Source organism: Castor canadensis, chromosome 10, assembly GCF_047511655.1.
Source record: "Castor canadensis chromosome 10, mCasCan1.hap1v2, whole genome shotgun sequence".
In the NCBI taxonomy this organism is placed as follows: Eukaryota; Metazoa; Chordata; class Mammalia; order Rodentia; family Castoridae; genus Castor; species Castor canadensis.
This window is the reverse complement of record NC_133395.1, coordinates 88,916,119-88,936,729: the sequence shown is the minus strand read 5'-3', so window position 1 is coordinate 88,936,729 and position 20,611 is coordinate 88,916,119. Positions and strand designations below refer to the sequence as shown.

The window sequence follows — 20,611 nt, the reverse complement described above, 5'->3', positions numbered from 1 at the left end:
TTCAGACCCGACCCCGTGCTACGCGGCCACGTGCTACAGGATCGTGCCAGCAGAACTGGCCCTGGCTGAGCCCCGTACCCACCCTCCTGCCATCCCTGGCCCTGCTAGCAAATGGCAGAGATCCTCTGGCCTCCGAGCCCAGACAAAAATCCTGATGCAGTTGGCCGAGGGGCCGCAAACCAAGGCTTCGCTTGTTCCCGCTCAGGCCCCAGCCATACCCTCTTGTCCTTCGGCTGCTCGTGTGTGGGGTGGGGGAGAGGAGGGTGCGTCCCCGTGCGTGCGTGCGTGGTCTGGGTGTCTCTGCGTGGTGTGTGTGTGTGTGTGTGTGTGTGTGTTAGATGCCGTGCCTGGTGTAGGTGGGGAAGAGCAAGCCCTCACGCACAGAGCCCCATCACACACTGGGGCCGGGCCGAGGGGGTCAATCTGCTCGGCCTGATTGCGTTGGGCATACATTGCAGAAGGTGGGTTTTCCAAGGCGGAGCAGAGGGTCCCGGCACCTGAGGTTGTCCACGGGGAGAATGTCTGTTCCACGGGGGCAAGCGGTCCCTTCCGTCGTGCCCAAGCCCATGTGACCCCGAAGGCCAGGTGGCCCCGGTCCTTGAGCTGACTGAGGAGTGCTTTGAGACCCGGAGGGTGGCACAGGCGACTGGGCGCCAGCGGCGGCCCTCCCTCCCTTTGAGCGGGACTGGGAGCTGCCGCTGGCATCCGGAGCTCTGGCGGCCTGCGCCCTCTGTCCCTGTGACCGCAGGCTCTGCCGTGGGAGGCGGGATCCCACGTAGAGGTCCCGCGCTGGCTGCCCTGTCTTGGGTTGAGCGACGGAGCGCGACGTGGAGCAGCACCCGACTGAGGCTCCCTGCTTCTCTGTCCCCTGGCGTCTTGCCCTGGACCCAGTGCACCACCTTGTGGCGAGCCCAGGTGTGGCGCGTCCCGCTGTGGGGCCCGTTGGGGTGCAGGACCCACTTTCTCATGGCTTCCGCACGTCCCTCCCCGCCCGCCTGGAGGGCAGTTGGGGAGCGGTCCCCAACGTGGCCTGGGACCAACCTCGCTGGTGACCCGTGTCACGGGCGCGCGCCCCAGGAGAGTGTGGGGAGGGGAGAGGATTCGGGGACGTAGCTGTGAGGATTCGGTGTGCGTGGTTCTGGCGGGTGGCCCGGACGGGGTCGGGGTCATGGTCACGGTGGGTCGTTGTGGTGGTGGTGGTGGTGGTGGTGCTGGGGGTGGTGGTGGTGGTGGGGGGGGTGGTGGCGAAGTCCCCGAAGACAAAAGGAGCAGCGAGGGAGGGAGGAGCAAAAGCCTACAGCACCCGGTATTCCCAGGCGGTCCCCCATCCAAGTACTAACCAGGCCCGACCCTGCTTAGCTTCCGAGATCAGACGAGATCGGGCGCGTTCAGGGTGGTATGGCCGTAGACGCTAGCCGCCGCCTCCGGGAGCCCCAAGAGCCTGCCGAGGGCCCCGGCGTGCGTCTCCACGCTGCTCTCCTGGCACGGCTGGGAGTCCGGGTGGGGGCTGGCAGCCCGGGGCCAGCGGCCAGAGGCCCCGCGCGCCTGCTCAGGCAGCCGGTCTCGCCCAGGTGGCCGCTGGGTGGCTTTCTTCCCGAGGTGTCCTGCTGCCAGGACGAGGGTCAAGTTTTCTCGGGGGAAAATTTTTCAGTGCTCTCGGGCGCTTGTTCTTCTGGGAATGTCCACTGCTGTGGCCAAGGCGGGGGACGCACAGCTCGGGCCAGGGCAAGCAGCCGCCCTCCTCCGTCGCCTCCTGGAGCCGTATCCTTGGGAGGGTGCGTGGCTCCCAGCGGAGGTCTCGGGGACCCTTCCGGCCCTCTTCGTCCGGAAAGCGCCACTGCCCCTCCAGCCCATCAGGAAAACGGCAGCCGCGCCCTTCGCCGACCCGCTCCGCCCTCCTCCACACTCAGGGCCTGGGGCTGCGGGGCTGAATCGTGAGGCTTTCCAGCCCAGGACTTCACCTCTGGCCCCTTTCACACCCGGGATCTTGGGAAGAAGAAACAAAACCAAACACAGCCAAAGCCATCTCCTCCGACCCGGGGCCCCTCCACATCCCTTCCGATCCCGGGTTCCTGCCGGCCTCCCGGGGCGTTTCTCCCAGGCAGGCCTTCGCGGCCACTACACGGGGCTGAGCACTCGAGTCCTCGGGCGTCACGGGGCCCGCGGCCACGCCAAGCACGCACGACTCCCGGGTCTCGTCTGCTCCTGGGTGCCCTGGGCCTCTTCCCTGTGCCGCTGCTGGGTCTTGTGCCCCTGCTTGCCCTCCTTCAGACCCGGCCCCGTGCTACGTGGCCACGTGCTACAGGATCGTGCCAGCAGAACTGGCCCTGGCTGAGCCCCGTACCCACCCTCCTGCCATCCCTGGCCCTGCTAGCAAATGGCAGAGATCCTCTGGCCTCCGAGCCCAGACAAAAATCCTGATGCAGTTGGCCGAGGGGCCGCAAACCAAGGCTTCGCTTGTTCCCGCTCAGGCCCCAGCCATACCCTGTTGTCCTTCGGCTGCTAGTGTGTGGGGTGGGGGAGAGGAGGGTGCGTCCCCGTGCATGCGTGCGTGGTCTGGGTGTCTCTGCGTGGTGTGTGTGTGTGTGTGTGTGTGTGTTAGATGCCGTGCCTGGTGTAGGTGGGGAAGAGCAAGCCCTCACGCACAGAGCCCCATCACACACTGGGGCCGGGCCGAGGGGGTCAATCTGCTCGGCCTGATTGCGTTGGGCATACATTGCAGAAGGTGGGTTTTCCAAGGCGGAGCAGAGGGTCCCGGCACCTGAGGTTGTCCACGGGGAGAATGTCTGTTCCACGGGGGCAAGCGGTCCCTTCCGTCGTGCCCAAGCACATGTGACCCCGAAGGCCAGGTGGCCCCGGTCCTTGAGCTGACTGAGGAGTGCTTTGAGACCCGGAGGGTGGCACAGGCGACTGGGCGCCAGCGGCGGCCCTCCCTCCCTTTGAGCGGGACTGGGAGCTGCCGCTGGCATCCGGAGCTCTGGCGGCCTGCGCCCTCTGTCCCTGTGACCGCAGGCTCTGCCGTGGGAGGCGGGATCCCACGTAGAGGTCCCGCGCTGGCTGCCCTGTCTTGGGTTGAGCGACGGAGCGCGACGTGGAGCAGCACCCGACTGAGGCTCCCTGCTTCTCTGTCCCCTGGCGTCTTGCCCTGGACCCAGTGCACCACCTTGTGGCGAGCCCAGGTGTGGCTTGTCCCGCTGTGGGGCCCGCTGGGGTGCAGGACCCACTTTCTCATGGCTTCCGCACGTCCCTCCCCGCCCGCCTGGAGGGCAGTTGGGGAGCGGTCCCCAACGTGGCCTGGGACCAACCTCGCTGGTGACCCGTGTCGCGGGCGCGCGCCCCAGGAGAGTGTGGGGAGGGGAGAGGATTCGGGGACGTAGCTGTGAGGATTCGGTGTGCGTGGGTCTGGCGGGTGGCCCGGACGGGGTCGGGGTCGTGGTCACGGTGGGTCGTTGTGGTGGTGGTGGTGGTGGTGCTGGGGGTGGTGGTGGTGGTGGGGGGGTGGTGGCGAAGTCCCCGAAGACAAAAGGAGCAGCGAGGGAGGGAGGAGCAAAAGCCTACAGCACCCGGTATTCCCAGGCGGTCTCCCATCCAAGTACTAACCAGGCCCGACCCTGCTTAGCTTCCGAGATCAGACGAGATCGGGCGCGTTCAGGGTGGTATGGCCGTAGACGCTAGCCGCCGCCTCCGGGAGCCCCAAGAGCCTGCCGAGGGCCCCGGCGTGCGTCTCCACGCTGCTCTCCTGGCACGGCTGGGAGTCCGGGTGGGGGCTGGCAGCCCGGGGCCAGCGGCCAGAGGCCCCGCGCGCCTGCTCGGGCAGCCGGTCTCGCCCAGGTGGCCGCTGGGTGGCTTTCTTCCCGAGGTGTCCTGCTGCCAGGACGAGGGTCAAGTTTTCTCGGGGGAAAATTTCTCAGTGCTCTCGGGCGCTTGTTCTTCTGGGAATGTCCACTGCTGTGGCCAAGGCGGGGGACGCACAGCTCGGGCCAGGGCAAGCAGCCGCCCTCCTCCGTCGCCTCCTGGAGCCGTATCCTTGGGTGGGTGCGTGGCTCCCAGCGGAGGTCTCGGGGACCCTTCCGGTCCTCTTCGTCCGGAAAGCGCCACTGCCCCTCCAGCCCATCAGGAAAACGGCAGCCGCGCCCTTCGCCGACCCGCTCCGCCCTCCTCCACACTCAGGGCCTGGGGCTGCGGGGCTGAATCGTGAGGCTTTCCAGCCCAGGACTTCACCTCTGGCCCCTTTCACACACGGGATCTTGGGAAGAAGAAACAAAACCAAACACAGCCAAAGCCATCTCCTCCGACCCGGGGCCCCTACACATCCCTTCCGATCCCAGGTTCCTGCGGCCTCCCGGGGCGTTTCTCCCAGGCAGGCCTTCGCGGCCACTACACGGGGCTGAGCACTCGAGTCCTCGGGCGTCACGGGGCCCGCGGCCACGCCAAGCACGCACGACTCCCGGGTCTCGTCTGCTCCTGGGTGCCCTGGGCCTCTTCCCTGTGCCGCTGCTGGGTCTTGTGCCCCTGCTTGGCCTCCTTCAGACCCGGCCCCGTGCTACGCGGCCACGTGCTACAGGATCGTGCCAGCAGAACTGGCCCTGGCTGAGCCCCGTACCCACCCTCCTGCCATCCCTGGCCCTGCTAGCAAATGGCAGAGATCCTCTGGCCTCCGAACCCAGACAAAAATCCTGATGCAGTTGGCCGAGGGGCCGCAAACCAAGGCTTCGCTTGTTCCCGCTCAGGCCCCAGCCATACCCTCTTGTCCTTCGGCTGCTCGTGTGTGGGGTGGGGGAGAGGAGGGTGCGTCCCCGTGCGTGCGTGCGTGGTCTGGGTGTCTCTGCGTGGTGTGTGTGTGTGTGTGTGTGTGTGTGTGTGTGTGTGTGTGTTAGATGCCGTGCCTGGTGTAGGTGGGGAAGAGCAAGCCCTCACGCACAGAGCCCCATCACACACTGGGGCCGGGCCGAGGGGGTCAATCTGCTCGGCCTGATTGCGTTGGGCATACATTGCAGAAGGTGGGTTTTCCAAGGCGGAGCAGAGGGTCCCGGCACCTGAGGTTGTCCACGGGGAGAATGTCTGTTCCACGGGGGCAAGCGGTCCCTTCCGTCGTGCCCAAGCCCATGTGACCCCGAAGGCCAGGTGGCCCCGGTCCTTGAGCTGACTGAGGAGTGCTTTGAGACCCGGAGGGTGGCACAGGCGACTGGGCGCCAGCGGCGGCCCTCCCTCCCTTTGAGCGGAATGGGGAGCTGCCGCTGGCATCCGGAGCTCTGGCGGCCTGCGCCCTCTGTCCCTGTGACCGCAGGCTGTGCCGTGGGAGGCGGGATCCCACGTAGAGGTCGCACGCTGGCTGCCCTGTCTTGGGTTGAGCGACGGAGCGCGACGTGGAGCAGCACCCGACTGAGGCTCCCTGCTTCTCTGTCCCCTGGCGTCTTGCCCTGGACCCAGTGCACCACCTTGTGGCGAGCCCAGGTGTGGCGCGTCCCGCTGTGGGGCCCGCTGGGGTGCAGGACCCACTTTCTCATGGCTTCCGCACGTCCCTCCCCGCCCGCCTGGAGGGCAGTTGGGGAGCGGTCCCCAACGTGGCCTGGGACCAACCTCGCTGGTGACCCATGTCGCGGGCGCGCGCCACAGGAGAGTGTGGGGAGGGGAGAGGATTCGGGGACGTAGCTGTGAGGATTCGGTGTGCGTGGGTCTGGCGGGTGGCCCGGACGGGGTCGGGGTCGTGGTCACGGTGGGTCGTTGTGGTGGTGGTGGTGGTGGTGGTGCTGGGGGTGGTGGTGGTGGTGGGGGGGTGGTGGCGAAGTCCCCGAAGACAAAAGGAGCAGCGAGGGAGGGAGGAGCAAAAGCCTACAGCACCCGGTATTCCCAGGCGGTCTCCCATCCAAGTACTAACCAGGCCCGACCCTGCTTAGCTTCCGAGATCAGACGAGATCGGGCGCGTTCAGGGTGGTATGGCCGTAGACGCTAGCCGCCGCCTCCGGGAGCCCCAAGAGCCTGCCGAGGGCCCCGGCGTGCGTCTCCACGCTGCTCTCCTGGCACGGCTGGGAGTCCGGGTGGGGGCTGGCAGCCCGGGGCCAGCGGCCAGAAGGCCCGCGCGCCTACTCGGGCAGCCGGTCTCGCCCAGGTGGCCGCTGGGTGGCTTTCTTCCCGAGGTGTCCTGCTGCCAGGACGAGGGTCAAGTTTTCTCGGGGGAAAATTTCTCAGTGCTCTCGGGCGCTTGTTCTTCTGGGAATGTCCACTGCTGTGGCCAAGGCGGGGGACGCACAGCTCGGGCCAGGGCAAGCAGCCGCCCTCCTCCGTCGCCTCCTGGAGCCGTATCCTTGGATGGGTGCGTGGCTCCCAGTGGAGGTCTCGGGGACCCTTCCGGTCCTCTTCGTCCGGAAAGCGCCAATGCCCCTCCAGCCCATCAGGAAAACGGCAGCCGCGCCCTTCGCCGACCCGCTCCGCCCTCCTCCACACTCAGGGCCTGGGGCTGCGGGGCTGAATCGTGAGGCTTTCCAGCCCAGGACTTCACCTCTGGCCCCTTTCACACCCGGGATCTTGGGAAGAAGAAACAAAACCAAACACAGCCAAAGCCATCTCCTCCGACCCGGGGCCCCTCCACATCCCTTCCGATCCCGGGTTCCTGCCGACCTCCCGGGGCGTTTCTCCCAGGCAGGTCTTCGCGGCCACTACACGGGGCTGAGCACTCGAGTCCTCGGGCGTCACGGGGCCCGCGGCCACGCCAAGCACGCACGACTCCCGGGTCTCGTCTGCTCCTGGGTGCCCTGGGCCTCTTCCCTGTGCCGCTGCTGGGTCTTGTGCCCCTGCTTGGCCTCCTTCAGACCCGGCCCCGTGCTACGCGGCCACGTGCTACAGGATCGTGCCAGCAGAACTGGCCCTGGCTGAGCCCCGTACCCACCCTCCTGCCATCCCTGGCCCTGCTAGCAAATGGCAGAGATCCTCTGGCCTCCGAGCCCAGACAAAAATCCTGATGCAGTTGGCCGAGGGGCCGCAAACCAAGGCTTCGCTTGTTCCCGCTCAGGCCCCAGCCATACCCTCTTGTCCTTCGGCTGCTAGTGTGTGGGGTGGGGGAGAGGAGGGTGCGTCCCCGTGCGTGCGTGCGTGGTCTGGGTGTCTCTGCGTGGTGTGTGTGTGTGTGTGTGTGTGTTAGATGCCGTGCCTGGTGTAGGTGGGGAAGAGCAAGCCCTCACGCACAGAGCCCCATCACACACTGGGGCCGGGCCGAGGGGGTCAATCTGCTCGGCCTGATTGCGTTGGGCATACATTGCAGAAGGTGGGTTTTCCAAGGCGGAGCAGAGGGTCCCGGCACCTGAGGTTGTCCACGGGGAGAATGTCTGTTCCACGGGGGCAAGCGGTCCCTTCCGTCGTGCCCAAGCCCATGTGACCCCGAAGGCCAGGTGGCCCCGGTCCTTGAGCTGACTGAGGAGTGCTTTGAGACTAGGAGGGTGGCACAGGCGACTGGGCGCCAGCGGGGGCCCTCCCTCCCTTTGAGCGGGACGGGGAGCTGCCGCTGGCATCCGGAGCTCTGGCGGCCTGCGCCCTCTGTCCCTGTGACCGCAGGCTCTGCCGTGGGAGGCGGGATCCCACGTAGAGGTCGCGCGCTGGCTGCCCTGTCTTGGGTTGAGCGACGGAGCGCGACGTGGAGCAGCACCCAACTGAGGCTCCCTGCTTCTCTGTCCCCTGGCGTCTTGCCCTGGACCCAGTGCACCACCTTGTGGCGAGCCCAGGTGTGGCACGTCCCGCTGTGGGGCCCGTTGGGGTGCAGGACCCACTTTCTCATGGCTTCCGCACGTCCCTCCCCGCCCGCCTGGAGGGCAGTTGGGGAGCGGTCCCCAACGTGGCCTGGGACCAACCTCGCTGGTGACCCGTGTCACGGGCGCGTGCCCCAGGAGAGTGTGGGGAGGGGAGAGGATTCGGGGACGTAGCTGTGAGGATTCGGTGTGCGTGGTTCTGGCGGGTGGCCCGGACGGGGTCGGGGTCATGGTCACGGTGGGTCGTTGTGGTGGTCGTGGTGGTGGTGGTGCTGGGGGTGGTGGTGGTGGTGGGGGGGGTGGTGGCGAAGTCCCCGAAGACAAAAGGAGCAGCGAGGGAGGGAGGAGCAAAAGCCTACAGCACCCGGTATTCCCAGGCGGTCCCCCGTCCAAGTACTAACCAGGCCCGACCCTGCTTAGCTTCCGAGATCAGACGAGATCGTGCGCGTTCAGGGTGGTATGGCCGTAGACGCTAGCCGCCGCCTCCGGGAGCCCCAAGAGCTTGCTGAGGGCCCCGGCGTGCGTCTCCACGCTGCTCTCCTGGCACGGCTGGGAGTCCGGGTGGGGGCTGGCAGCCCGGGGCCAGCGGCCAGAGGCCCCGCGCGCCTGCTCGGGCAGCCGGTCTCGCCCAGGTGGCCGCTGGGTGGCTTTCTTCCCGAGGTGTCCTGCTGCCAGGACGAGGGTCAAGTTTTCTCGGGGGAAAATTTCTCAGTGCTCTCGGGCGCTTGTTCTTCTGGGAATGTCCACTGCTGTGGCCAAGGCGGGGGACGCACAGCTCGGGCCAGGGCAAGCAGCCGCCCTCCTCCGTCGCCTCCTGGAGCCGTATCCTTGGGTGGGTGCGTGGCTCCCAGCGGAGGTCTCGGGGACCCTTCCGGTCCTCTTCGTCCGGAAAGCGCCACTGCCCCTCCAGCCCATCAGGAAAACGGCAGCCGCGCCCTTCGCCGACCCGCTCCGCCCTCCTCCACACTCAGGGCCTGGGGCTGCGGGGCTGAATCGTGAGGCTTTCCAGCCCAGGACTTCACCTCTGGCCCCTTTCACACCCGGGATCTTGGGAAGAAGAAACAAAACCAAACACAGCCAAAGCCATCTCCTCCGACCCACGGCCCCTCCACATCCCTTCCGATCCCGGGTTCCTGCCGGCCTCCCGGGGCGTTTCTCCCAGGCAGGTCTTCGCGGCCACTACACGGGGCTGAGCACTCGAGTCCTCGGGCGTCACGGGGCCCGCGGCCACGCCAAGCACGCACGACTCCCGGGTCTCGTCTTCTCCTGGGTGCCCTGGGCCTCTTCCCTGTGCCGCTGCTGGGTCTTGTGCCCCTGCTTGGCCTCCTTCAGACCCGGCCCCGTGCTACGCGGCCACGTGCTACAGGATCGTGCCAGCAGAACTGGCCCTGGCTGAGCCCCGTACCCACCCTCCTGCCATCCCTGGCCCTGCTAGCAAATGGCAGAGATCCTCTGGCCTCCGAGCCCAGACAAAAATCCTGATGCAGTTGGCCGAGGGGCCGCAAACCAAGGCTTCGCTTGTTCCCGCTCAGGCCCCAGCCATACCCTCTTGTCCTTCGGCTGCTCGTGTGTGGGGTGGGGGAGAGGAGGGTGCGTCCCCGTGCGTGCGTGCGTGGTCTGGGTGTCTCTGCGTGGTGTGTGTGTGTGTGTGTGTGTGTGTGTTAGATGCCGTGCCTGGTGTAGGTGGGGAAGAGCAAGCCCTCACGCACAGAGCCCCATCACACACTGGGGCCGGGCCGAGGGGGTCAATCTGCTCGGCCTGATTGCGTTGGGCATACATTGCAGAAGGTGGGTTTTCCAAGGCAGAGCAGAGGGTCCCGGCACCTGAGGTTGTCCACGGGGAGAATGTCTGTTCCACGGGGGCAAGCGGTCCCTTCCGTCGTGCCCAAGCCCATGTGACCCCGAAGGCCAGGTGGCCCCGGTCCTTGAGCTGACTGAGGAGTGCTTTGAGACCCGGAGGGTGGCACAGGCGACTGGGCGCCAGCGGCGGCACTCCCTCCCTTTGAGCGGGACGGGGAGCTGCCGCTGGCATCCGGAGCTCTGGCGGCCTGCGCCCTCTGTCCCTGTGACCGCAGGCTCTGCCGTGGGAGGCGGGATCCCACGTAGAGGTCGCGCGCTGGCTGCCCTGTCTTGGGTTGAGCGACGGAGCGCGACGTGGAGCAGCACCCGACTGAGGCTCCCTGCTTCTCTGTCCCCTGGCGTCTTGCCCTGGACCCAGTGCACCACCTTGTGGCGAGCCCAGGTGTGGCGCGTCCCGCTGTGGGGCCCGCTGGGGTGCAGGACCCACTTTCTCATGGCTTCCGCACGTCCCTCCCCGCCCGCCTGGAGGGCAGTTGGGGAGCGGTCCCCAACATGGCCTGGGACCAACCTCGCTGGTGACCCGTGTCGTGGGCGCGTGCCCCAGGAGAGTGTGGGGAGGGGAGAGGATTCGGGGACGTAGCTGTGAGGATTCGGTGTGCGTGGGTCTGGCGGGTGGCCCGGACGGGTTCGGGGTCGTGGTCACGGTGGGTCGTTGTGGTGGTGGTGGTGGTGGTGCTGGGGGTGGTGGTGGTGGTGGGGGGGTGGTGGCGAAGTCCCCGAAGACAAAAGGAGCAGCGAGGGAGGGAGGAGCAAAAGCCTACAGCACCCGGTATTCCCAGGCGGTCTCCCATCCAAGTACTAACCAGGCCCGACCCTGCTTAGCTTCCGAGATCAGACGAGATCGGGCGCGTTCAGGGTAGTATGGCCGTAGACGCTCGCCGCCGCCTCCGGGAGCCCCAAGAGCCTGCCGAGGGCCCCGGCGTGCGTCTCCACGCTGCTCTCCTGGCACGGCTGGGAGTCCGGGTGGGGGCTGGCAGCCCGGGGCCAGCGGCCAGAGGCCCCGCACGCCTGCTCGGGCAGCCGGTCTCGCCCAGGTGGCCGCTGGGTGGCTTTCTTCCCGAGGTGTCCTGCTGCCAGGACGAGGGTCAAGTTTTCTCGGGGGAAAATTTCTCAGTGCTCTCGGGCGCTTGTTCTTCTGGGAATGTCCACTGCTGTGGCCAAGGCGGGGGACGCACAGCTCGGGCCAGGGCAAGCAGCCGCCCTCCTCCGTCGCCTCCTGGAGCCGTATCCTTGGGTGGGTGCGTGGCTCCCAGCGGAGGTCTCGGGGACCCTTCCGGTCCTCTTCGTCCGGAAAGCGCCACTGCCCCTCCAGCCCATCAGGAAAACGGCAGCCGCGCCCTTCGCCGACCCGCTCCGCCCTCCTCCACACTCAGGGCCTGGGGCTGCGGGGCTGAATCGTGAGGCTTTCCAGCCCAGGACTTCACCTCTGGCCCCTTTCACACCCGGGATCTTGGGAAGAAGAAACAAAACCAAACACAGCCAAAGCCATCTCCTCCGACCCGGGGCCCCTCCACATCCCTTCCGATCCCGGGTTCCTGCCGGCCTCCCGGGGCGTTTCTCCCAGGCAGGCCTTCGCGGCCACTACACGGGGCTGAGCACTCGAGTCCTCGGGCGTCACGGGGCCCGCGGCCACGCCAAGCACGCACGACTCCCGGGTCTCGTCTGCTCCTGGGTGCCCTGGGCCTCTTCCCTGTGCCGCTGCTGGGTCTTGTGCCCCTGCTTGGCCTCCTTCAGACCCGACCCCGTGCTACGCGGCCACGTGCTACAGGATCGTGCCAGCAGAACTGGCCCTGGCTGAGCCCCGTACCCACCCTCCTGCCATCCCTGGCCCTGCTAGCAAATGGCAGAGATCCTCTGGCCTCCGAGCCCAGACAAAAATCCTGATGCAGTTGGCCGAGGGGCCGCAAACCAAGGCTTCGCTTGTTCCCGCTCAGGCCCCAGCCATACCCTCTTGTCCTTCGGCTGCTCGTGTGTGGGGTGGGGGAGAGGAGGGTGCGTCCCCGTGCGTTCGTGCGTGGTCTGGGTGTCTCTGCGTGGTGTGTGTGTGTGTGTGTGTGTGTGTTAGATGCCGTGCCTGGTGTAGGTGGGGAAGAGCAAGCCCTCACGCACAGAGCCCCATCACACACTGGGGCCGGGCCGAGGGGGTCAATCTGCTCGGCCTGATTGCGTTGGGCATACATTGCAGAAGGTGGGTTTTCCAAGGCAGAGCAGAGGGTCCCGGCACCTGAGGTTGTCCACGGGGAGAATGTCTGTTCCACGGGGGCAAGCGGTCCCTTCCGTCGTGCCCAAGCCCATGTGACCCCGAAGGCCAGGTGGCCCCGGTCCTTGAGCTGACTGAGGAGTGCTTTGAGACCCGGAGGGTGGCACAGGCGACTGGGCGCCAGCGGCGGCACTCCCTCCCTTTGAGCGGGACGGGGAGCTGCCGCTGGCATCCGGAGCTCTGGCGGCCTGCGCCCTCTGTCCCTGTGACCGCAGGCTCTGCCGTGGGAGGCGGGATCCCACGTAGAGGTCGCGCGCTGGCTGCCCTGTCTTGGGTTGAGCGACGGAGCGCGACGTGGAGCAGCACCCGACTGAGGCTCCCTGCTTCTCTGTCCCCTGGCGTCTTGCCCTGGACCCAGTGCACCACCTTGTGGCGAGCCCAGGTGTGGCGCGTCCCGCTGTGGGGCCCGCTGGGGTGCAGGACCCACTTTCTCATGGCTTCCGCACGTCCCTCCCCGCCCGCCTGGAGGGCAGTTGGGGAGCGGTCCCCAACGTGGCCTGGGACCAACCTCGCTGGTGACCCGTGTCGTGGGCGCGTGCCCCAGGAGAGTGTGGGGAGGGGAGAGGATTCGGGGACGTAGCTGTGAGGATTCGGTGTGCGTGGGTCTGGCGGGTGGCCCGGACGGGGTCGGGGTCGTGGTCACGGTGGGTCGTTGTGGTGGTGGTGTTGGTGGTGCTGGGGGTGGTGGTGGTGGTGGGGGGGTGGTGGCGAAGTCCCCGAAGACAAAAGGAGCAGCGAGGGAGGGAGGAGCAAAAGCCTACAGCACCCGGTATTCCCAGGCGGTCCCCCATCCAAGTACTAACCAGGCCCGACCCTGCTTAGCTTCCGAGATCAGACGAGATCGGGCGCGTTCAGGGTGGTATGGCCGTAGACGCTAGCCGCCGCCTCCGGGAGCCCCAAGAGCCTGCCGAGGGCCCCGGCGTGCGTCTCCACGCTGCTCTCCTGGCACGGCTGGGAGTCCGGGTGGGGGCTGGCAGCCCGGGGCCAGCGGCCAGAGGCCCCGCGCGCCTGCTCGGGCAGACGGTCTCGCCCAGGTGGCCGCTGGGTGGCTTTCTTCCCGAGGTGTCCTGCTGCCAGGACGAGGGTCAAGTTTTCTCGGGGGAAAATTTCTCAGTGCTCTCGGGCGCTTGTTCTTCTGGGAATGTCCACTGCTGTGGCCAAGACGGGGGACGCACAGCTCGGGCCAGGGCAAGCAGCCGCCCTCCTCCGTCGCCTCCTGGAGCCGTATCCTTGGGTGGGTGCGTGGCTCCCAGCGGAGGTCTCGGGGACCCTTCCGGTCCTCTTCGTCCGGAAAGCGCCACTGCCCCTCCAGCCCATCAGGGAAACGGCAGCCGCGCCCTTCGCCGACCCGCTCCGCCCTCCTCCACACTCAGGGCCTGGGGCTGCGGGGCTGAATCGTGAGGCTTTCCAGCCCAGGACTTCACCTCTGGCCCCTTTCACACCCGGGATCTTGGGAAGAAGAAACAAAACCAAACACAGCCAAAGCCATCTCCTCCGACCCGGGGCCCCTCCACATCCCTTCCGATCCCGGGTTCCTGCCGGCCTCCCGGGGCGTTTCTCCCAGGCAGGCCTTCGCGGCCACCACACGGGGCTGAGCACTCGAGTCCTCGGGCGTCACGGGGCCCGCGGCCACGCCAAGCACGCACGACTCCCGGGTCTCGTCTGCTCCTGGGTGCCCTGGGCCTCTTCCCTGTGCCGCTGCTGGGTCTTGTGCCCCTGCTTGGCCTCCTTCAGACCCGACCCCGTGCTACGCGGCCACGTGCTACAGGATCGTGCCAGCAGAACTGGCCCTGGCTGAGCCCCGTACCCACCCTCCTGCCATCCCTGGCCCTGCTAGCAAATGGCAGAGATCCTCTGGCCTCCGAGCCCAGACAAAAATCCTGATGCAGTTGGCCGAGGGGCCGCAAACCAAGGCTTCGCTTGTTCCCGCTCAGGCCCCAGCCATACCCTCTTGTCCTTCGGCTGCTCGTGTGTGGGGTGGGGGAGAGGAGGGTGCGTCCCCGTGCGTGCGTGCGTGGTCTGGGTGTCTCTGCGTGGTGTGTGTGTGTGTGTGTGTGTGTGTGTTAGATGCCGTGCCTGGTGTAGGTGGGGAAGAGCAAGCCCTCACGCACAGAGCCCCATCACACACTGGGGCCGGGCCGAGGGGGTCAATCTGCTCGGCCTGATTGCGTTGGGCATACATTGCAGAAGGTGGGTTTTCCAAGGCGGAGCAGAGGGTCCCGGCACCTGAGGTTGTCCACGGGGAGAATGTCTGTTCCACGGGGGCAAGCGGTCCCTTCCGTCGTGCCCAAGCCCATGTGACCCCGAAGGCCAGGTGGCCCCGGTCCTTGAGCTGACTGAGGAGTGCTTTGAGACCCGGAGGGTGGCACAGGCGACTGGGCGCCAGCGGCGGCACTCCCTCCCTTTGAGCGGGACGGGGAGCTGCCGCTGGCATCCGGAGCTCTGGCGGCCTGCGCCCTCTGTCCCTGTGACCGCAGGCTCTGCCGTGGGAGGCGGGATCCCACGTAGAGGTCGCGCGCTGGCTGCCCTGTCTTGGGTTGAGCGACGGAGCGCGACGTGGAGCAGCACCCGACTGAGGCTCCCTGCTTCTCTGTCCCCTGGCGTCTTGCCCTGGACCCAGTGCACCACCTTGTGGCGAGCCCAGGTGTGGCGCGTCCCGCTGTGGGGCCCGCTGGGGTGCAGGACCCACTTTCTCATGGCTTCCGCACGTCCCTCCCCGCCCGCCTGGAGGGCAGTTGGGGAGCGGTCCCCAACATGGCCTGGGACCAACCTCGCTGGTGACCCGTGTCGTGGGCGCGTGCCCCAGGAGAGTGTGGGGAGGGGAGAGGATTCGGGGACGTAGCTGTGAGGATTCGGTGTGCGTGGGTCTGGCGGGTGGCCCGGACGGGTTCGGGGTCGTGGTCACGGTGGGTCGTTGTGGTGGTGGTGGTGGTGGTGCTGGGGGTGGTGGTGGTGGTGGGGGGGTGGTGGCGAAGTCCCCGAAGACAAAAGGAGCAGCGAGGGAGGGAGGAGCAAAAGCCTACAGCACCCGGTATTCCCAGGCGGTCTCCCATCCAAGTACTAACCAGGCCCGACCCTGCTTAGCTTCCGAGATCAGACGAGATCGGGCGCGTTCAGGGTAGTATGGCCGTAGACGCTCGCCGCCGCCTCCGGGAGCCCCAAGAGCCTGCCGAGGGCCCCGGCGTGCGTCTCCACGCTGCTCTCCTGGCACGGCTGGGAGTCCGGGTGGGGGCTGGCAGCCCGGGGCCAGCGGCCAGAGGCCCCGCACGCCTGCTCGGGCAGCCGGTCTCGCCCAGGTGGCCGCTGGGTGGCTTTCTTCCCGAGGTGTCCTGCTGCCAGGACGAGGGTCAAGTTTTCTCGGGGGAAAATTTCTCAGTGCTCTCGGGCGCTTGTTCTTCTGGGAATGTCCACTGCTGTGGCCAAGGCGGGGGACGCACAGCTCGGGCCAGGGCAAGCAGCCGCCCTCCTCCGTCGCCTCCTGGAGCCGTATCCTTGGGTGGGTGCGTGGCTCCCAGCGGAGGTCTCGGGGACCCTTCCGGTCCTCTTCGTCCGGAAAGCGCCACTGCCCCTCCAGCCCATCAGGAAAACGGCAGCCGCGCCCTTCGCCGACCCGCTCCGCCCTCCTCCACACTCAGGGCCTGGGGCTGCGGGGCTGAATCGTGAGGCTTTCCAGCCCAGGACTTCACCTCTGGCCCCTTTCACACCCGGGATCTTGGGAAGAAGAAACAAAACCAAACACAGCCAAAGCCATCTCCTCCGACCCGGGGCCCCTCCACATCCCTTCCGATCCCGGGTTCCTGCCGGCCTCCCGGGGCGTTTCTCCCAGGCAGGCCTTCGCGGCCACTACACGGGGCTGAGCACTCGAGTCCTCGGGCGTCACGGGGCCCGCGGCCACGCCAAGCACGCACGACTCCCGGGTCTCGTCTGCTCCTGGGTGCCCTGGGCCTCTTCCCTGTGCCGCTGCTGGGTCTTGTGCCCCTGCTTGGCCTCCTTCAGACCCGACCCCGTGCTACGCGGCCACGTGCTACAGGATCGTGCCAGCAGAACTGGCCCTGGCTGAGCCCCGTACCCACCCTCCTGCCATCCCTGGCCCTGCTAGCAAATGGCAGAGATCCTCTGGCCTCCGAGCCCAGACAAAAATCCTGATGCAGTTGGCCGAGGGGCCGCAAACCAAGGCTTCGCTTGTTCCCGCTCAGGCCCCAGCCATACCCTCTTGTCCTTCGGCTGCTCGTGTGTGGGGTGGGGGAGAGGAGGGTGCGTCCCCGTGCGTTCGTGCGTGGTCTGGGTGTCTCTGCGTGGTGTGTGTGTGTGTGTGTGTGTGTGTTAGATGCCGTGCCTGGTGTAGGTGGGGAAGAGCAAGCCCTCACGCACAGAGCCCCATCACACACTGGGGCCGGGCCGAGGGGGTCAATCTGCTCGGCCTGATTGCGTTGGGCATACATTGCAGAAGGTGGGTTTTCCAAGGCAGAGCAGAGGGTCCCGGCACCTGAGGTTGTCCACGGGGAGAATGTCTGTTCCACGGGGGCAAGCGGTCCCTTCCGTCGTGCCCAAGCCCATGTGACCCCGAAGGCCAGGTGGCCCCGGTCCTTGAGCTGACTGAGGAGTGCTTTGAGACCCGGAGGGTGGCACAGGCGACTGGGCGCCAGCGGCGGCACTCCCTCCCTTTGAGCGGGACGGGGAGCTGCCGCTGGCATCCGGAGCTCTGGCGGCCTGCGCCCTCTGTCCCTGTGACCGCAGGCTCTGCCGTGGGAGGCGGGATCCCACGTAGAGGTCGCGCGCTGGCTGCCCTGTCTTGGGTTGAGCGACGGAGCGCGACGTGGAGCAGCACCCGACTGAGGCTCCCTGCTTCTCTGTCCCCTGGCGTCTTGCCCTGGACCCAGTGCACCACCTTGTGGCGAGCCCAGGTGTGGCGCGTCCCGCTGTGGGGCCCGCTGGGGTGCAGGACCCACTTTCTCATGGCTTCCGCACGTCCCTCCCCGCCCGCCTGGAGGGCAGTTGGGGAGCGGTCCCCAACGTGGCCTGGGACCAACCTCGCTGGTGACCCGTGTCGTGGGCGCGTGCCCCAGGAGAGTGTGGGGAGGGGAGAGGATTCGGGGACGTAGCTGTGAGGATTCGGTGTGCGTGGGTCTGGCGGGTGGCCCGGACGGGGTCGGGGTCGTGGTCACGGTGGGTCGTTGTGGTGGTGGTGTTGGTGGTGCTGGGGGTGGTGGTGGTGGTGGGGGGGTGGTGGCGAAGTCCCCGAAGACAAAAGGAGCAGCGAGGGAGGGAGGAGCAAAAGCCTACAGCACCCGGTATTCCCAGGCGGTCCCCCATCCAAGTACTAACCAGGCCCGACCCTGCTTAGCTTCCGAGATCAGACGAGATCGGGCGCGTTCAGGGTGGTATGGCCGTAGACGCTAGCCGCCGCCTCCGGGAGCCCCAAGAGCCTGCCGAGGGCCCCGGCGTGCGTCTCCACGCTGCTCTCCTGGCACGGCTGGGAGTCCGGGTGGGGGCTGGCAGCCCGGGGCCAGCGGCCAGAGGCCCCGCGCGCCTGCTCGGGCAGACGGTCTCGCCCAGGTGGCCGCTGGGTGGCTTTCTTCCCGAGGTGTCCTGCTGCCAGGACGAGGGTCAAGTTTTCTCGGGGGAAAATTTCTCAGTGCTCTCGGGCGCTTGTTCTTCTGGGAATGTCCACTGCTGTGGCCAAGACGGGGGACGCACAGCTCGGGCCAGGGCAAGCAGCCGCCCTCCTCCGTCGCCTCCTGGAGCCGTATCCTTGGGTGGGTGCGTGGCTCCCAGCGGAGGTCTCGGGGACCCTTCCGGTCCTCTTCGTCCGGAAAGCGCCACTGCCCCTCCAGCCCATCAGGGAAACGGCAGCCGCGCCCTTCGCCGACCCGCTCCGCCCTCCTCCACACTCAGGGCCTGGGGCTGCGGGGCTGAATCGTGAGGCTTTCCAGCCCAGGACTTCACCTCTGGCCCCTTTCACACCCGGGATCTTGGGAAGAAGAAACAAAACCAAACACAGCCAAAGCCATCTCCTCCGACCCGGGGCCCCTCCACATCCCTTCCGATCCCGGGTTCCTGCCGGCCTCCCGGGGCGTTTCTCCCAGGCAGGCCTTCGCGGCCACCACACGGGGCTGAGCACTCGAGTCCTCGGGCGTCACGGGGCCCGCGGCCACGCCAAGCACGCACGACTCCCGGGTCTCGTCTGCTCCTGGGTGCCCTGGGCCTCTTCCCTGTGCCGCTGCTGGGTCTTGTGCCCCTGCTTGGCCTCCTTCAGACCCGACCCCGTGCTACGCGGCCACGTGCTACAGGATCGTGCCAGCAGAACTGGCCCTGGCTGAGCCCCGTACCCACCCTCCTGCCATCCCTGGCCCTGCTAGCAAATGGCAGAGATCCTCTGGCCTCCGAGCCCAGACAAAAATCCTGATGCAGTTGGCCGAGGGGCCGCAAACCAAGGCTTCGCTTGTTCCCGCTCAGGCCCCAGCCATACCCTCTTGTCCTTCGGCTGCTCGTGTGTGGGGTGGGGGAGAGGAGGGTGCGTCCCCGTGCGTGCGTGCGTGGTCTGGGTGTCTCTGCGTGGTGTGTGTGTGTGTGTGTGTGTGTGTGTTAGATGCCGTGCCTGGTGTAGGTGGGGAAGAGCAAGCCCTCACGCACAGAGCCCCATCACACACTGGGGCCGGGCCGAGGGGGTCAATCTGCTCGGCCTGATTGCGTTGGGCATACATTGCAGAAGGTGGGTTTTCCAAGGCGGAGCAGAGGGTCCCGGCACCTGAGGTTGTCCACGGGGAGAATGTCTGTTCCACGGGGGCAAGCGGTCCCTTCCGTCGTGCCCAAGCCCATGTGACCCCGAAGGCCAGGTGGCCCCGGTCCTTGAGCTGACTGAGGAGTGCTTTGAGACCCGGAGGGTGGCACAGGCGACTGGGCGCCAGCGGCGGCCCTCCCTCCCTTTGAGCGGGACTGGGAGCTGCCGCTGGCATCCGGAGCTCTGGCGGCCTGCGCCCTCTGTCCCTGTGACCGCAGGCTCTGCCGTGGGAGGCGGGATCCCACGTAGAGGTCCCGCGCTGGCTGCCCTGTCTTGGGTTGAGCGACGGAGCGCGACGTGGAGCAGCACCCGACTGAGGCTCCCTGCTTCTCTGTCCCCTGGCGTCTTGCCCTGGACCCAGTGCACCACCTTGTGGCGAGCCCAGGTGTGGCGCGTCCCGCTGTGGGGCCCGCTGGGGTGCAGGACCCACTTTCTCATGGCTTCCGCACGTCCCTCCCCGCCCGCCTGGAGGGCAGTTGGGGAGCGGTCCCCAACGTGGCCTGGGACCAACCTCGCTGGTGACCCGTGTCGCGGGCGCGTGCCCCAGGAGAGTGTGGGGAGGGGAGAGGCTTCGGGGACGTAGCTGTGAGGATTCGGTGTGCGTGGGTCTGGCGGGTGGCCCGGACGGGGTCGGGGTCGTGGTCACGGTGGGTCGTTGTGGTGGTGGTGGTGGTGGTGGTGCTGGGGGTGGTGGTGGTGGTGGGGGGGTGGTGGCGAAGTCCCCGAAGACAAAAGGAGCAGCGAGGGAGGGAGGAGCAAAAGCCTACAGCACCCGGTATTCCCAGGCGGTCCCCCATCCAAGTACTAACCACGCCCGACCCTGCTTAGCTTCCGAGATCAGACGAGATCGGGCGCGTTCAGGGTGGTATGGCCGTAGACGCTAGCCGCCGCCTCCGGGAGCCCCAAGAGCCTGCCGAGGGCCCCGGCGTGCATCTCCACGCTGCTCTCTTGGCAAGGCTGGGAGTCCGGGTGGGGGCTGGCAGCCCGGGGCCAGCGGCCAGAGGCCCCGCGCGCCTGCTCGGGCAGCCGGTCTCGCCCAGGTGGCCGCTGGGTGGCTTTCTTCCCGAGGTGTCCTGCTGCCAGGACGAGGGTCAAGTTTTCTCGGGGGAAAATTTCTCAGTGCTCTCGGGCGCTTGTTCTTCTGGGAATGTCCACTGCTGTGGCCAAGGCGGGGGACGCACAGCTCGGGCCAGGGCAAGCAGCCGCCCTCCTCCGTCGCCTCCTGGAGCCGTATCCTTGGGAGGGTGCGTGGCTCCCAGCGGAGGTCTCGGGGACCCTTCCGGCCCTCTTCGTCCGGAAAGCGCCACTGCCCCTCCAGCCCATCAGGAAAACGGCAGCCGCGCCCTTCGCCGACCCGCTCCGCCCTCCTCCACACTCAGGGCCTGGGGCTGCGGGGCTGAATCGTGAGGCTTTCCAGCCCAGGACTTCACCTCTGGCCCCTTTCACACCCGGGATCTTGGGAAGAAGAAACAAAACCAAACACAGCCAAAGCCATCTCCTCCGACCCGGGGCCCCTCCACATCCCTTCCGATCCCGGGTTCCTGCCGGCCTCCCGGGGCGTTTCTCCCAGGCAGGTCTTCGCGGCCACTACACGGGGCTGAGCACTCGAGTCCTCGGGCGTCACGGGGCCCGCGGCCACGCCAAGCACGCACGACTCCCGGGTCTCGTCTGCTCCTGGGTGCCCTGGGCCTCTTCCCTGTGCCGCTGCTGGGTCTTGTGCCCCTGCTTGGCCTCCTTCAGACCCGGCCCCGTGCTACGCGGCCACGTGCTACAGGATCGTGCCAGCAGAACTGGCCCTGGCTGAGCCCCGTACCCACCCTCCTGCCATCCCTGGCCCTGCTAGCAAATGGCAGAGATCCTCTGGCCTCCGAACCCAGACAAAAATCCTGATGCAGTTGGCCGAGGGGCCGCAAACCAAGGCTTCGCTTGTTCCCGCTCAGGCCCCAGCCATACCCTCTTGTCCTTCGGCTG

At 67.4% G+C, this 20,611-nt stretch overlaps 9 non-coding genes across 9 annotated transcripts; all 9 read right to left on the bottom strand.

Annotated features, from left to right (window-relative positions):
- Nucleotides 1–1,291: 1,291 nt before the first annotated feature.
- Nucleotides 1,292–1,410, bottom strand: LOC141412400 (5S ribosomal RNA). The gene has a single exon (XR_012437240.1). It is a non-coding gene; the product is annotated as a 5S ribosomal RNA (ribosomal RNA).
- A 2,141-nt stretch (nucleotides 1,411–3,551) lies between these two features.
- LOC141412119 (5S ribosomal RNA) lies at nucleotides 3,552–3,670 on the bottom strand. Its single transcript, XR_012436958.1, has one exon. It is a non-coding gene; the product is annotated as a 5S ribosomal RNA (ribosomal RNA).
- A 2,159-nt stretch (nucleotides 3,671–5,829) lies between these two features.
- LOC141412118 (5S ribosomal RNA) lies at nucleotides 5,830–5,948 on the bottom strand. The gene has a single exon (XR_012436957.1). It is a non-coding gene; the product is annotated as a 5S ribosomal RNA (ribosomal RNA).
- Nucleotides 5,949–8,091: 2,143 nt separating this feature from the next.
- On the bottom strand, nucleotides 8,092–8,210 carry LOC141412966 (5S ribosomal RNA). The gene has a single exon (XR_012437808.1). It is a non-coding gene; the product is annotated as a 5S ribosomal RNA (ribosomal RNA).
- Nucleotides 8,211–10,353: 2,143 nt separating this feature from the next.
- LOC141412601 (5S ribosomal RNA) lies at nucleotides 10,354–10,472 on the bottom strand. The gene has a single exon (XR_012437442.1). It is a non-coding gene; the product is annotated as a 5S ribosomal RNA (ribosomal RNA).
- A 2,141-nt stretch (nucleotides 10,473–12,613) lies between these two features.
- On the bottom strand, nucleotides 12,614–12,732 carry LOC141412399 (5S ribosomal RNA). Its single transcript, XR_012437239.1, has one exon. It is a non-coding gene; the product is annotated as a 5S ribosomal RNA (ribosomal RNA).
- Nucleotides 12,733–14,875: 2,143 nt separating this feature from the next.
- Nucleotides 14,876–14,994, bottom strand: LOC141412600 (5S ribosomal RNA). The gene has a single exon (XR_012437441.1). It is a non-coding gene; the product is annotated as a 5S ribosomal RNA (ribosomal RNA).
- Nucleotides 14,995–17,135: 2,141 nt separating this feature from the next.
- Nucleotides 17,136–17,254, bottom strand: LOC141412398 (5S ribosomal RNA). The gene has a single exon (XR_012437238.1). It is a non-coding gene; the product is annotated as a 5S ribosomal RNA (ribosomal RNA).
- Nucleotides 17,255–19,400: 2,146 nt separating this feature from the next.
- On the bottom strand, nucleotides 19,401–19,519 carry LOC141412790 (5S ribosomal RNA). Its single transcript, XR_012437632.1, has one exon. It is a non-coding gene; the product is annotated as a 5S ribosomal RNA (ribosomal RNA).
- Between the last annotated feature and the right edge of the window lie 1,092 nt (nucleotides 19,520–20,611).